Source organism: Mauremys mutica, chromosome 10, assembly GCF_020497125.1.
Source record: "Mauremys mutica isolate MM-2020 ecotype Southern chromosome 10, ASM2049712v1, whole genome shotgun sequence".
Classification (NCBI taxonomy): domain Eukaryota; kingdom Metazoa; phylum Chordata; order Testudines; family Geoemydidae; genus Mauremys; species Mauremys mutica.
The window spans coordinates 64,992,774-65,009,246 of record NC_059081.1 but is presented as its reverse complement, the minus strand read 5'-3'; the positions used below and the strand labels follow the sequence as shown (position 1 = coordinate 65,009,246).

Below are 16,473 nucleotides of genomic sequence, written 5' to 3'. Positions count from 1 at the left end.
CTGCGCCGCTTCTTTCAAAGATAAGGGCCAGAGTCAGACACCCTTATTCACAGGAAGTACCTTACTTCGTAGCATTAATGGCACTGGGATTACTCAAGTCGTAAGGTATTTTTATTCATATAGCAGAACAAATCAGGGATTGGTGCTGGGTAGTGTGCATAGATCTGGGTCCCAATTCAGGAAAACATCCTGATCCAAGCACTCGCGGAAGTTCCATTGAAGTTGGTGGGATTATGCACATGCTTCCAGTTAAACTGGTTCCAGTCCCACTTATTTTACAACTTTTAGTATATGACAAGAAGCAATAACAGATGGCTAGAGTGGGAGAATAGTCAGATGATCGTGATTAGTGAAATAAAAATGGTTGCAGCTGCCTAATCATGTCACTGGTGGTAGTCACAAGAGTGGTACAGCATGAGTAAGCCTACCCAAAAACAATGAAGCATCAGCTCCTCCGTGGAATTTAGGTGCTTAAGTCCTGTACTTGCTCTGACAAGAAAGCAATTTCATTCTGGTTGTTTCAGATGTGCATTGTTTGCAAATACTTCCTTTCCAGTGGTGTGAGAGCCACATTACCCTTTCAACCTTTGTGGGTCGGAAACACTGTATTTTCCATAGCACTCCGAAGACTCAACCATTTTGGGAAAACCACAGTAACAAACTGTGAATGGTATTTTATAAGTAAGTGTAGATATGTAAGCCGTTCTTTTGAAGTAAGGTACTATGAAATATGTAGCATAAACTGGTACTGCTGTTAAATGGGTCGATTATTAAACTGAGCAGCTGTGTAAAGGGTAACTAACTCTGAATGCACTAAAACAACCCGCCCTTTGAAGATGATACAACTTAGATGGCCTGTGTGTATGCTGGAAGCTGTCTTTTTATCGGTTGATTTTTTGAAGAGTTGGCTTGGAATATGTAGAGATGGGCCCCAAAATGATATCTGAGTGGCCCCAGAAATTAGAGCTGATGAAAATATTTTCTAATGTTAAAGAAAAAAAAATGTAGAAATTAAAAAAACAAAGCAATGTTCACAAATTCTTTTTTTTAACCATTTTTCAGCCAAAGTGTAGAGCAGCTTGAAATATTACAAATTTTGAATATAGAACTGGGGGGGAAAAATCAGAAAAATTGCTATTTTCCCCATTTCAACCCACTTTAATCCAAATATGGCTCTGAAATCCACTGCTTAGGCTCGCCTCTATACATTCCTCCCTCTGAAAGGGCTCAAGGCTATATGATAGGTAGACTTTCAAGAGTTTGGCTTCAGTGGGCATAGGATCAATGGGTCAGATCCCAAGAAAGGTCACACCAGAGGAATTAGATGAGTCTACAAGAATAATGTTCTATTCGCAGTGCAAGAAACTTGTTGAGTTCATTGTCCTTTCCCATCCCACTCCATCTTCTCATCAAAGCATCTCTTGTAGAGTCAATATGAGGTGCTTAACTGGAGGTACCTGAAAAAGGCAGAAATTTAGAGTGTTATATTTTTTAGCCAATTCTCTGTGTCCTTAAAGTGTAAAAATACAAACAAAAAGATCTCTGCCTTGTGAAGTACCTTCAAGGGAAAGAGAAGCAACACCATGTTGGAAGATGCCATCCTCATTCACATGACACGGTGCACTCAGAGTTAGCTACCTTTTTGAAACAAACAAACAAAAAAAACTACTGTATGTTAATTTGAAAATGTGAATAGTATTTTTATAGCTTGTTAAAGACATGGCTAGTTGCATTTGTAAATAAGGATAATGTTGTTTTTCTTTTCTTTTTGTGGACATCATTATTCAGAACATTATTGTCTTTAGGGTTGATTTGTATATAAGTAATTTGCTGGTGATTTATTTCCCTTTTTAGCTTTTGTTGGAGATCTCATTTTGACATTCTGTGTGACTCTGTGTTTAGCACTATTGTGGTACGTTCAGACTTTCTGCACTTGCTTACACAGTAACGTATGCCAATTGTGTGTGGCGTAATGTTACTTTAACCTTTTGTCTCATATTTCAGCTATGAAGGATTATGCACTGTTAAAATACATACTGACTTGGGTTAATATTAGCTCTATATTTTAGGATTATTTCCCTTTGCCTTGATTTTTCATGGGTTTTTTTTTTCCTTTGGAGGCTGGGGAGAAACCAGTGGCTCTTTTCTTTGTCTGATTAGGATCTTCTTTTCAGTGTACACACTCCCAAATCCCTCCTCCTGGTGATAGCGCTTTTACCTGTTTGTTAAGACAAATGTAGATTGGGACCTGCTTAGCTCATCCCCCACTGATCATCCCAGCTGAACAATTTGAAAACTGTTCTGCATTTTTGTTACATGAATCTGTCAGAAATATATTTTTAATTTAATATAAATGAAATTCAATAAAATATGAAAGAAATGTTCCTTTGTGCGCCTCAGATTTTTCATCGATGGCTGCACGATTGCAGCAACTGAGTATGCCTGTCTTGGCATAACATAGGAAGAAGGGTAAATATCCTGAAACGGTCCATTTATTTCCCCCCTTGGAAGATGGAAACAGAAATGCAAGATTGTGGCTTTCCCTGTGCAGTGGCGCCAGAAGCCTTTACACAACTGTCATTCCATTCCCCCAGTGCATTGGCTACTGGAGGAAGACATTTGCAACTAATCTAGATCACTAGAAGATTACTTTCTCTTAAAGAAACAAACTGCATCAGCTAGCCAGGAAAGGGTCCCGTCCCCCAATAAACAGAGGGATGAATTTGTTACTAGTCCAGCCCCCTGATATAGAGAAGGGTCTTGAATTGGGATCTCCCACATATCCTAGATAAATACCCTAACCCCACTATGATGTACTGTCATTCTCCCTGGCCTAATTACTTCATAGACAATGAATAGTCCTTGAGCCAGGGAAAGCAAACAGTGATGATATGGGCGATCGGTCAGAGCACTCTCCTATGCGCTGGGAGACCCAGCTTCAAGTCCCTGCCCCACTGAAAGTTATTTGTTAAAACGGGGGGAGATTGAGAAAGGCCTGTCCCAGAGTCCATCACCACATCACTAGTGCTGTCATCTGGGCTGGGGAGACCCAAGTTCAAATCTCTCCTCCACAGAGCAGGGAACTGAACATCCAGTGGGGCTACCGCAAACGCTACGGCATGGCTGGTAAGCCACATCTGAAATGATTTACAGGACCCTTCCCCACCCCCAGCACAAACATATGAGCTACATTTGCTTATTGCAATGGACCCAATCAGGCCTAAGAGAAAAATGACAGAGAATGATGAGCAGCAACACAATTGGTAATGAAGAGAAAAAAAATCAGCCTTGAATGGCTAGCTAAGATCATCCCCTTCAAAATGTCAGTAATTTCCAGGAAATCTTCCCAGCTAGCTTAAAATCGTTGTCATAATTATCTCAGCTCCTCATAGCATGCTACTGCGCTCATAGGGGTTTCACCACTACACTGTTGCCAACTCGTGCAGTCAATGATTGTGAGACTCTCTCACAGCTCTCAGTTTAAAAAGTGAGTTTCTAGCCATCCTAGTTGCAGAAAAAAAGCCTGAAAATACGACCCAAGTGCTCAAAGGTATATTGGGAAAAAAGTGTTGTTGTTTTTTTAAAAATCTCAGTTTTTCTGTGCGGGCCTGATTTAATAAGACTTTAAAATGTGGGGTTGCCAATACTGTCCATTGCTATAGCAGTCATCTCGTCGTACGGCACATTGTTAGGGAGGCAGCGTAGTCAGACCTCACAATTATGTAACAGTATTAAGCAGCCAGGTCTTGACCGTGCCCAGTGCATTACCTGAAACACCTGCTTCTATACCAGCTGCAGTATACGCTGGCACAATAACACACTGGGACACTTCCCGACACCTGTCGTCTGCGCCAATTATACAGTCTGTCTGGAGGCCAGGATATTCAATGAAGAGTTTTTAAATTGACTTTAACTGGCTTCTCTGGCTGAGCTGGGAGGTGCTCGCAGGATTTTATTCCACTGTGTGTTTTTAAATTTACATTTCAAGCCCCTTTCCCAGCTGTTTTTACAGCTCTGTTAGCTAACGGGGTAGGGACTCTCTTGAGTCAGAGCCAAAGGTGCTATATCTAGATTCGGTAACTGCTGTCTACTGATAGCTAATCAATACCCATGGTATGAGAGTTGCTACTGCGCTGGACACAGGCAGACCCTGAATGGGGGAGAGGTTTGCTTTGTGCCTTGGCTGGATAGTTTTCAGGATAGTGAGAACCATCAGCCTTATATGACCTAGTACTTCAGTAGAGAGTGAAAATTATTGCCAGCTGATGCCCATTTTGGTTGAGCTTTTCAAAGGAGCCAAATCAATAAAAGTTAAGTCACACCGGTTATGTAGAAAAACCAAGGCTGAGATTTTCTCTATCAAATGAGTTGATCTCAGCCTTGTACCTGGTGGACAGGTGCTCATGTCACAAATATCATCATAATTAACTAGAAGCTGCCAAAATCAAGGACTAAACTGATATAGAACCTGAACTACCTACTCCTCTGGAAAGGCGAGTTCTCTAGAAGAAGACAGAGGTCTATTCCCAGGGAGACTGGGGAAGCCTATGCTACACCAGTTTTGGGAAGAAAGGGTGACCTTCCAGCACTTTGGTGGGCACTGCCCACCAACCCTAGGATTTGAGTAGCACCACATTCATCTAAAATATTTAAGAAGTTTAAATCCTACACAAATGAGGGAAGAGGCTTGAAGTGTGATAAATACAATAAAGCATAATCCTACCCTCACACTGGTGTGAAACCAGTATAACTCCATTAACCTCAATGGATTTACTCCACATTTACACTCACCTAGATCAGAGCAGTGTTGGGTTAACAGTCTGTGCTGGACAGAGACAGTTTACCACTGGGGCTTGCGCTATACATTTCAGTATATGTTTCCTCTAGGCTGGATTCACATTCCAGGCTTCAAGGCCCACTCTCCTTTCCATGCACGTTAACTGCTGTTAATGCTAACAGGAGTTAATGTAAACATGGAAGGGAAAAAAAGACCCATCCATGTATGAAGGCTGACAAGTTGTCTGAACAGGCCCTCCCTGAAGGTTAATATTATCATTTTGTTAGCTTAAATGGTCACCATACCACATAGCCTTCTGAGACACCTATGATGGAGCATTCGTCCCTCATTCACGATCAGCTTTTCAGTTCAAATTACAGAGATGAAAAAGAAGAGTTGAACTGAAGTTACAAACGCCAGGATATTATCTGCAAGCAATGTCCCATATGCAACTGTCCCTTCAAAGTCCTTTTCACCCCAGAGACACCCCACTGAAAGGTAATCGGGGATCCGCACACACTGCATGCAAGAGGCATAGGGAAAAGTCTCTCCCAGCCAAAGGTTTCCAGCATAAAATTGTAAGCAGAGCAGGTGCACTTTATTAATTTCCTTTCTCCCTCCAAAAAAAAACATCTTTCCAAACTGCACAATTAACAATGGGGAACAAAGCCACTAGGTAACCAGCTGAAGATGCAAAACAGAAAGATTGTGAACCAGATAGCAAGTTGAAAGCTATAAACGGAATGATTCACCACATGATAGCAATTTGAGGGCTATAAACCAAATGGTTCACAGGAGACATACGAATACTGAAATACCTCCACTTGCAAATTACCTGCACGTATTTAAAAAGGAAACACCCATAGCTCCAATATGTTGTACCTGTTTCCTCGTCCCACTTTCTCTAAAAAAATGCGCCCACATTTCTCGTGGGAGAGGTTACATGCAGTGGCATGACGTGATACAAAAGACCTCTGAACAGAGATCAGAGACTTGGCGGCAGGGATATCTAGGAGTTAGTAAAGGGGAAGCTAAGCGAGCTGGCTTCTTAACCAAACTAAACAGCACAATTCCCCACAGTTATTGAGTCTCCTTAGGTGAATCATATGTCAACTTCCCTCTGCTTCAGTTTTTCTAGCTATCAAACCAAGGTGATCATAAGTATCGTAAATTACTTTGAGCTCCTCCAATGCAATGAGGAGCTATAAATGCAAAGCACTGTTGTTTTCTCTGTTTGCTAGTTAAACACAACACTACACCAAATGTCATGGACGCTGAAAGGTAGCCCATATGAGTGAAATGTTACTGAGAAGTAGAAACACTTCAGATTAAAAATCAATCCTCCATTTATAGCACCAAGAAATCAGCGGTATTGGGAAAATTTGCTCCAATGTACATCAGTGTGAAGCAGCAGTAAGTCCATTGATGTCTGTGTTGAACATACTTATCAGACAACTGGGGGAGGTTTTGTGTATGGTGCTGCAGTGTGTGGTCCCAATGCGCAATACATTATTGGCGGCTCCTCAGACACTGTGATGAGGAGTACAATAAAGTGTGAACATTTCGACACCGGGCTGCGTTTTTGGTACAGCTAATAGCCTGGGGTTTGTTTCTTCGCTGACTATTGTTAAATTGTAACCTAGACAATGAACTGTACCTGAATAATAAATAAATAACAATGATACCCAGCTCCCATCGAGCCCTTTTCAGCAATAGATCTCGGCACGTCAAGTATCTTTATCCCGATTTAAGTACATTTGATTATCACACCAAAGGTACTAATGACAGATCAGAATGCAGGCGGAGGTTTCTGCCCAGTGCCTGGTGAAGCCAATGGGAGTTTTTCGCTTGACTTTAATGGGTGTTGGCCTGGGCCCAGATTGAGGTCTCTTATAGGTGTGTGTTTGTTTTCCACCCTCAAGTTTATTCCTAATATTGCCTCAGACATTACGTCTGCTCGGTGCTTATTGGCGGGCTGAGTGTCTTTCATTCAAACAAGCCGTTTCCTTGAAGCGTTCAGGTTACCTTTTTCCCCGAGTGCTGGCTGGTTGGTCGTGCCAGGCTGTTACCGTGTTGTGAAGTATTCCATGGCCACGCTCCAGCTTACTCTGCTTCTGACAGTTCATTCTGGCTGTAATTTCCCATGGCCATCTGGCTGTGCTGTTTACCACAATTAACCATAGCATGAAAGGAAGTGTTAGGAGAACGGGAACCAGCAGTTTTTGTCTATCTTGGACTAAGAGTAGGGTCAATTTTTTTCTTTCCTCAGGGCCTAGCCCAACACTCTTGTGTGAAGCCTGAGTAAATGGGCTCTGCCTGTAGGCGCTCTGCATTTGTCCAGGTTGATGGACTCGCATGTCCCAGGATACAGGACATCAGCACACTCAGTACTATAACACTTAGACCAAGGGCGGGCAAACTTTTTGGCCCAAGGGCCACATCGGGGTTCCGAAACTGTATGGAGGGCTGGGTAGGGAAGGCTGTGCCACCCCAAACAGTCTGGCCCCCGCCACCTATCCGCCCCCTGACTGTCACCCTCAGAACCCCCAACCCTTCAAACCCCCTCCCCTGCTCCTTGTCCCCTGACTGCCCCCTCACGGGACTCCCGGCCCCTAACCACCCCCCTGGGATCCCACCCCCTTACCCAAGCCCCCTGCTCCCTGTCCCCTGACTGCCCTGACCTCTATCCACACCTCCACCCCCTGACAGCCCTCCCCCCCCAGGACTCCCACTACCTGCCCCCTGGGACCTCTGCCACTTATCCAACCCTGCACCCTACCATGCCGCTCAGAGCACCAGGCCTGGCAGTTGCGCTGCCCGGCAGGAGCTCGCAGCCCGCCACCCAGAGCACTGGCGGCACAGCGAGCTGAGGGTGCAGGAGAGGGGGGACAGCAGGGGAGGGGCCTGGGGCTAGCCTCCCCGGCCGGGAGCTCAAGGGCCAGGCAGGACAGCCCCGCGGGCCGGATGTGGCCCATGGGATGTAGTTTGCCCACCTCTGACTTAGACTGCGTTAGAGACAGATCCAAGGCTCATTCAAGGCAATGGGAAGACGCCCATTGACTACAATGGGCTTTGGGGCAGGCTCATAGCCTCAGAGCAAGGACAGCGTCCAGCATATGGCGGCACCACACAAAACGAACAATAATCAGAGCAGCACAAGCCCTGGCCCTCCCCCAGACCAGTCAATCCCCACAGGCACAGAATGACAGGCTGAGCCCCTGGCCCAAACCATTTACTGCGACGCTGCGCTCGGTTGCTGCTGCGGTGCTTTACTCCTGGGCCGGCATAGGGAGGGAGGAGGCTCTGCTGCATGGCTTCTGCACAGCCTCAGCCGCTGTGGGGGGAATGATGGTGTTTCTGTTGCACGAGGGGCTTCTCTGCTCAGAGAGAGAGAGGAAGGATTTGCCCAGCGGAAGGTTGATACAGGCACCTACCCTTGTTTGCCCAGAAGGGTCAATAGGAATGCAAAATACCCGAGTTTTCTTTTTAACCACATGACAACTTCCTGCCTAAGTAGCCATGTACTCTCTGGCACAGCAACCCCCCGGCAAGTCTGTCAAGGATGCTTCCATGGGGTGAGAGTGGCCAATAAGCCTGATCGACCGATTCATTCACGTCACGGGGAATCTCGCCATTAACGCGTGAGACCCCAGCCGCAGTAGAGCACAATCTGCAAATGGCCAAACCAGTTGTGCGCTGCTACGTTTATACACGTCACAGAGCCCGGAACAAAGCGCACGTGGGCTGGGACACACCATTCGCACCTGAGGGGCTCCGGCCTTGGAATGAAATTCCAGAGGAGAAAAGACAACTTTAGAATTTGCCCATCTTCAGCAAAGACACTACGTGGCCTTTCTGAGTCACAGCCTCAACTGCTTCCCCCCCTCCCCCCCCACTTCAATAATAAATAAATAAATAACATAAAAACAAAGTGATCCATCCCTAAAATTGCAGGAGGCTTCATATAGTCCAAGGTTACTGTCAGACATTCCATGATAAGGTCTCAGTGCTAAACAAGCGCCACAGAAGAAGCCAATTGCAGTACACAACAAGTGGTACTGGGCCTGCAACACCCATGAATTATGCCACATATTCTGGAGCACCCTATGCTGACATCTGTTTTATAGACCAGTCCTGTAATAGCCAAATACTACATAGACTGACTACAATGGCCATTGAATCAGGGCCTACAACAGGCAAGGAAGTTTTGTGCAGATCCTGATCAGGCACAAGCTTCTAAATACCAGTGCTCAGAGCCATGTGTCTTCTGTACAAATAGCCCTATCACTGGGTGTGAGCCGCAGCACCAAGCAGAACTCCTAATCTACCTCGGCCAGCAGCTGTGCCTTCTGTAATCCAGTGCTGGGGCGTGAAAAGATGGCAGAACGTAATGGATGGGGACTTAAACTACAAAACCCCACCTCCTTAACATTCATCCTAGAAGTAAGTCTAGCTATTGAGGTTATAAATGACCATTTATTAGCTCTGATCCAGTGAAATTTTAGCAGGCAGCGAGCTGGATGTAACATAGTATTTTGTAGGACTATTTGCAAGCATTATACTTGCACAAAAGGAATGTAATTGCATGGAGGTCCTTAAGTAAACCAGTTGACCTCCCTGCTGTTTTCCCAGCGATCCAGTGAAAGACAGAGAGTGCGTGTGCATAATAACCAGGCATTCTGAAGGCATCGCCGCTTTAATTCTCACACATGTCCAAATTCTCATTCTGTATGGAATAGAAATTTGTGCTCCCGTGGTAGTCATCTTTAGGGGCTAATTCAGAGATTGTATATGGTGAAGAATTGTATAATAAAAATATTGACACACTAGTTCGAGGGGGGGGTGTATGTGTGTGTGGAGGGGACAGGATAGCCAGCAGCATTGATTGGCTGATTGTGCAGGAATCTTTGCAGGTTTTAGCAATGAAGCTGCAGCGCTTCCAGTGCCAGGTCACTGCAGTTGACCATAGAGTGTTAGGAGAACGGGGATCAGAATAAATACCTGTGTTATAGTAGCACCTAGAGGTCCCCACTGAGATCAGTCCCATTGTGCCAGGTGCTGACCAGACACAGCGAAAGACAGTCCTAGCCTGAAAACCTTGCCGGCTTCTAAGTAAAGACTAAGGGATTGAGGGGCAGTAGAGGCCAAGAGCTAGATCCACAAAGAGACTTGGGCGCCTAACTACCTTTTTAGGCACCTAAGTTCAACATTTAGGTGCCACTGACATTCTCAAAACTACAGCTCGGCTGCCGTCTACAGCTCACCTGCAGGTGCCTAAATCTCCTAGGCAAAAGCCTCAGCCCTGACACTGCCTCACAGCGCACAGGCAGCTCTAAGCCCTAGCTCACGCCTAAACAGCAGCAGGATTCTCAAACTAGGCCTTCCGCCGCTATCGCCCCAGGGTAGTGCCTAAGAGTTAGGTATTGCAGTGCCTAATCCCACTTGTATATCTAGCCTGAAGAGACTTGCCCAAGGTCACACAGGAAGGCAGTGGCAAAGATGGGGCTAGAGCCCAGGACTCCTGAACCCCAGTCCAGTGTTCTAGCCATCGGCTCACACTGTCTTTTTATAGCTAGGCGTGGGGGTGGAGGAGTAGCATGGAGTGAAGACTCAGTAAGAGAGATAAAGGAAGGAAGACAGACTCGGGGTGGGGGGCAAAAAAAGAGGAGGGTAAAAGGAAAGTAAATAACTACCCCCCCAGCCCTTGTGAAAGCCATGTCCTTCGTGCCACAAACTAGTATTGATCAGTGCCCCATGATGCTTGAGGCACGTCTTCAAAACACACCACAGGCAAACAAAACTATTGTTTAAGAGAGCGTAGAAATCTCACACCTCACTCATCACCTGCAGATCATCTTTCTGGTCACCTGGATGTGCCATTGCCAGCTGTGTATCCATCTGTCTCTGCATGCAGGGACATTACTTAGTGCCTGCCTTCCTCTGCAGGAACTTGGGGCGCCTAACATTAAAATGGTGTCCTCTGTTGCTGAAATTAGTTGGTGGCGCTCAGCCACCCAATGCTGTGCAGTTTTAACTAAAAGTGAAAGGTTAAATTAATTTAGTTAAACCAGTGCCTCATTGGTGGAGTGTGTGGACACTCCTGTATCTGTTTAAACCTGGTTTATTTCAGTTTAACTTAAATTGATTAGGTTTATGCTAGAGCTCAAGATGACACTCCTAAACCAAATAAGAGTGTTCACACAGCCCTTTGCACCAGTTTAACTAAAGTGGTGCAATCAAGGCCTCAGTCTGGGTTCTGTGAAGGTGTAACTATTACAGAAACCATTATAACAAGTGGTGCCACCTGGCAGCCCTGTTAGCTTAATGTTTATTCCATACTTGGTTCCTAAGAACAATGTTATCTCCCTCTGCAAGGAGGTGGGCCCTCCAGGTCAGACTTGAAGGCATGTTGGCAGGGTGATGCTGGGAAGTGTTCCCTCCCTGTGCTTGCTGTATATCCTTGCAAAGACAGGGCCAGAGTTTCAGCTGGTCTAATGGCACAGTTCCACTGATTTCAAAGGCTCCCAGCAGATTTACACCGGCTGAGAATCTGTCTCCGTGTTCTCATTTGCAGTAGTGTCCTCTGACTTTTATTTCTTAGGCATGGAACTCATACAGCCCGACGTATTCTCATCTCTCAGAGAAACCAGCTAACATTGTCATCCCTAAGCATGTGCTGGAACTTACTTTCTATTATTTTCTCCACCTCTCTCTCTCTCTCTCTCTCTCCCATGTAATGAGGCCACCAGTGCCGAAATCCAGAAAACATTACAATTATATTTCATTTTAACATTAAAAAAGCCTGGGCATTAAATCTTCCGCATTCCAGTGAAAAGAAACCTAACAATTATTCAAATGTTATTTAATAAAATTACAGCAATTAAATGCAAATTTCTCCCTGTTCTCTCCCTCCCCCCCACTTCCTTTGAGTTCTTTCAGAAGTGACATCACCCCACTTGTGCTGCACGCTCCATCCAACTATGCCCAAGTGAGGCAGCTGATAATGTCTTTTCATGTGGAGCTGGAGCCGCAGTCGAGGCCCAGTTGTCACTTTAAAGGCTCTCTCATTGCAGTGTCGAGGCACTTGCCAAGAGACCAGTGGTTTTGCGGGCTTCTCAGGACCTCATGCCTCTCGCTTCGCTAGTCTTTCCAGAATAACACAACCATTACAGCAGACAATAGTTACAAGGAGGCGGGGATAGCTGAGAGGTTTGAGCGTTGGCTTGCTAAACCCAGGGTTATAAGTTCAATCCTTGAGGGGGCCACTTAGGGATCTGGGGCAAAAATCAGTACTTGGTCCTGCTAGTGAAGGCAGGGGGCTGGACTCAATGACCTTTCAAGGTCCCTTCCAGTTCTAAGAAATAGGTATTTCTAATGCACATTTCCTATTTATTCTCTCCAGTTGCTACCCGTCATATGAAATGGGAACAAGCTATTCTGAGTCAACAGCGCATATGTGACATGCCAACATAAGCAATTGAGTCCAGAAAGTAGGCGGGAGCCTTGTGTCTAGATCCTTTCCTGATACCATTGATCCTTAGAGTTTATCTAGCACCAAAGAGTTTGAAGTGGGTAAGTTACGATCCTCATTTCACTGTTGGCTATGGTGCTACAATGGAGAGGTTGAGTGACCATACACCAAGTGCAGCATGGATGCAGAAAGCAATACAGCTCAGTAGCTAAAATGACATCGCCCTGCTAGACCAGTTGGGTGACCCTCAAAGGTTTGCTTCAGATCCAAGCTTGCAGATGCTTCTCTGCACTGACCCATAAGGGTCAGCTAAACTAGACTCTCAGGTGATGCTTCCCATTAGGCCAGGAGTACTTCAAAAGTAACCTCTCTCATGGCATCTCAGCACTTCAAATGGTCCAAACCCGAAAGTGCAGGGGAAGGGGAGAAATTACTCAACTTAAACCAGGAAGTTTAGTAAAATGTTATAGTCAAGTTTTTTTATCTGATCTGAGCCTGATCACCCCCCTCCATCTGGAGACCTGCCATTGGCATCAAGATGGATGGGCTTGGGCTCATGGTTTAGGCCTGGTTTCTGGAAGGCATCCTTATTCAGGGCCACACATGCTCCACTTCCATCTCAGGTATAAATCCCATTGAAGTGAATGAGACTTAACCACACACAGTTAAGCATGTGCTTAAGTGTTTTCCTAAACTGGGGCCTTGGTTTCCCCTAGGGTAGCATCTCTGCTCTACAGATGAAATTTTCCACAGGGAGCCTTTCGCTTCAAAATCCTTGGTTAATGCGATGAGTTTTGGCAAGTGCCCTAAATCTAAATGCACTAACCTCCCCCGAATCAGCCTCGCTCACTAACTGTATTAGCAGGACTCATGAGAGCATTTTAAATTTAGTGAGAAACAGTAAAGGTCATTTGGCTCTTGGAGGCGCATTTTCAAACACTCCGATCTCCCTGGATTGCAACTATTTGTTTCGTGAATGACCTCAACATTTTATACTCAGTAGCCTGGAAAGGTCATTTCACAGATATATTCAGTTCTTTTAACTGTAAGCGTACATGGTTTCCAATGTTTGTTTGGAATCTATTCCTTAACTCCCACATCTAGTGTCAGGGCAGCGATACTGGTGCAAAGGAAGCTTGCAAAAATATCCATGCATTCAAAATACGTGCTGTATATAATTTCCCCATCTGCTGGGAAGTTCCTTATTAATGATAATAGTCTGATTAAATAATAATTAATAATTTGCATTTATATAGCAAACAATCTCTCAATGCTTTACACAGATGGGCAAATGTTGTTAGCTGCATTTTATAGATGGAGAAACTTAGACACAAGACGGTTGGGGGACAGATTTCCAAGTGTTCAGCAACCAGGGTTAGAGCCAGATTTTCAAGGCACTCAGCACCTCAGCAGCTCTCACTGTGAAGAATGGAAGCAGCTGGATGCTGAGCACTTTGGAAAATGCATCTGCATGGCAGAGTCAGGATTAGTACCTAGATCGATCTTCTGACTCCCAGTTTTTTAAAACCATTTAATCACCTTTTCTATGTGTCTCCTTTACTCCAGCAATAAACAGGAGCATTTCAGCTCTGGAGAGTACAACTGCGTAAGCTAGGATCACAATAACCGAGCCAGTCACCTGAACCTCTAGGGGATCCTGTTTTATAAAAGGAGGTAAAGAGCTTATCAACAAGCCGGGCAACATTGGAGCAAACAACAGGCATCATTTGAGACCAATGTATCATGCTCAGCAGGGTCCACTGGCAGGCATGGATCAGTGTTTATGTCGTGCTCCCCGTCAGTACTCAGCACGATGAATCCTGGTCACGTGCCACCTGAGGTCACATTGCACACACACTAAGAAGAAGCAGGGTCCACAAAACTTTGGAAGGTACCAAATGACAACTTTATGAAATACGAGCATGGGCCATAGACCGTAAAGAATGAATGTGGTTCTGATTCAAAGGCCATTGGAAAAGGTCATTTGGAAAACTCCCATTGAGTTCAGTATCAGGCGCTAAGTGAACAAAAATTGAATGGTAACAGCCAGGAGGATGATACTGCCAAACAGAAAGGAATAATGGGTCAGATTCTCAACATCTGTACATTGGGACAACACCCTTTACTTTAACTCTGTTTACACCAGCTCAGGATCAAACCTGATGTGTCTATATTTAACACATTTTCCACTGCTTGATTTACAAGCTGTCTTTGAAGCATTTGAGAATATTCACTAAGAAAGGATTTTAAAACTGTGCATTATATAAACATAATTAATACTTCACACTGGAGAGCAGTGTAGATCTGTTCTGACAAGAGGGCTGGGATTGGCATAAAAAAACTTCTTGATATGATTACTGTAAGTCCTTGGCAACGCATCAAAACACTCAGTTCAGGGCACCTGTGGAAGACATGCAAGGGACCAGATTATTACTAAATGCCTTGTTTTTTCCATTTGAATGTTATTTAGCTAGCAAAAGAGATTAATCAACCAACATTTTGCTAGTGAAATGACATTAATTTGTGGACCTGCAATGCTCATTTAGAAAGGTTGTACGAAGACTGTCGAATTCAGGTGTTCACTCCCCAGAGAAAAGTGCAACTTACTATTGACAAGCTAGTTTTCTACACTAATAGGTAAGTTGTTAGCTAAAGTTCTACTCCTTACAGTAAATGGATGGCCAAACATGAATGAAATTACTCAGGAGAGAAGGCCTTATTTTTGCAGAAAGAATAAGCTTTCGGTAAGGGAAAGATACTTCCGGGAGGATATGAGAACCAGTGTTCCAGAGATGTATCAGCATCAGACTTCATGCAAGCTATGCAGATATGGTATGTGCGAAACCCTGAGCCAGACAGCCTGCTTAATGGCTAGATATGGAATAGAATACTGAAGAACCAATTCATAACTGTAAAGGTTATCAGCTCAGACAAACAAAAGCTTTTGTAACACAAGCAGACCCCTGGATATTGCCACCATCCCCATCGCAGCGAGTAGGTATTGATTTTGCTCTGCCATTATATCTCACTAAACAAGAAGTTATCTGCACTGTAAACCCTCACGTAGGGCCCAATCTAAGGTCCATTGAAGTCAATGGTTGTTTTTTCCTTTGACATCAGTGAGTGTTAGATCAGCCCCAGAATTCAGTCAAACACTCTTAAGGTTTTGTGATTAGTTTGAGAGACATGTTATACCAAGGAATTAATATCTCAATAAATGGTCCCAATATACATCTCAGTATTCAAGAACTTTTCCCAGGTTAAAAATATATAGGGCCAGATCCTGTGCTTGTGAAAGCCAGCATTGCTCCACTGCAGTCAATGCAGCCATATCAATGCACACTAGCTGAATATCTCCACTCCCCTCCTACTGTATTTTATCAGCCTTTTTCACCATCCAAATTCTAATTAGGCAACTAAATACTTTGTAAGAAAGTCTCAAAGTTGCTCTGAGAAGCAACAAAATAGAGAAGGTACCTAGCACCGTTCGTGCTATTTTGTTGAACAATGCTACATAGTTCTGTCTAATTTATCTGTCAGCATTTCTAAAGAGCCTTTCACCTTTATAAGTAGGTTTTGTATGGAAAAACAAGAACATTTGTTCAGAAAAGAGAGTCAATTTTATATTCTTCTACTCAGCTTAGCTTCTACCTTTGAGGGTGCAGTTGATTTTCTTCTGCCATAGTGATCGGTAAAAGGTTTGGTGGAGCGTGACCTGGGGCTGGCTAGCATTGGATGTTTCCTGATGTCCTTTTGAGATCATTTCCGAGGTTTGGGAGTGCTGTGAGAAGACTTTGTCTCCGTAATCCTCAAGTGGACCCCTGGAGGGTTCCATCCTCTGCAGTGGGCTGGAAAATCCCAGCCATCTCAGCAGATCCCAGAAGAAATTGCCCTTCACATATTGGCCTGGCTCATTAAGGTCTTTGTAGATCTGCACTAGAATCCTAAAATGGATTAAACTACTGCCTGGGGAGCCAGTGCAGGTTGAAAGCACCGGTATAATATGTTCTGTTGGTCTAGTCCTGCTTAGGACTAAGACACTGTGAAAATTTACCAGCTGTTACTTCCTGTGAATGTCTTTAAACTATACACCGGCCAAACACCTAACGGAAAGATATTTATATGCCAGACTGGAAGCTCGGTCACATGATTAGGGTAACTATATCTGGGAAGAAACCAAGGCCTATAGTAGGAGCTGAAGACCGAGAACAAGTTTGTGATGATA

General features: G+C 44.5%; 1 protein-coding gene across 1 annotated transcript in view; it reads right to left on the bottom strand.

The window, feature by feature from the left end:
- Positions 1–1,267: 1,267 nt before the first annotated feature.
- The window catches only part of LOC123378274, a 208,266-nt gene continuing 193,060 nt past the window's right edge, over positions 1,268–16,473 (bottom strand). Inside the window, exons 10-11 of the transcript XR_006582537.1 lie at positions 1,559–1,638; positions 1,268–1,457 (exon numbers count right to left, since the gene is read on the bottom strand). The gene's annotated coding sequence lies outside the window, so the exon portion shown is untranslated. The remainder of the gene's footprint in view (positions 1,458–1,558; positions 1,639–16,473) is intronic.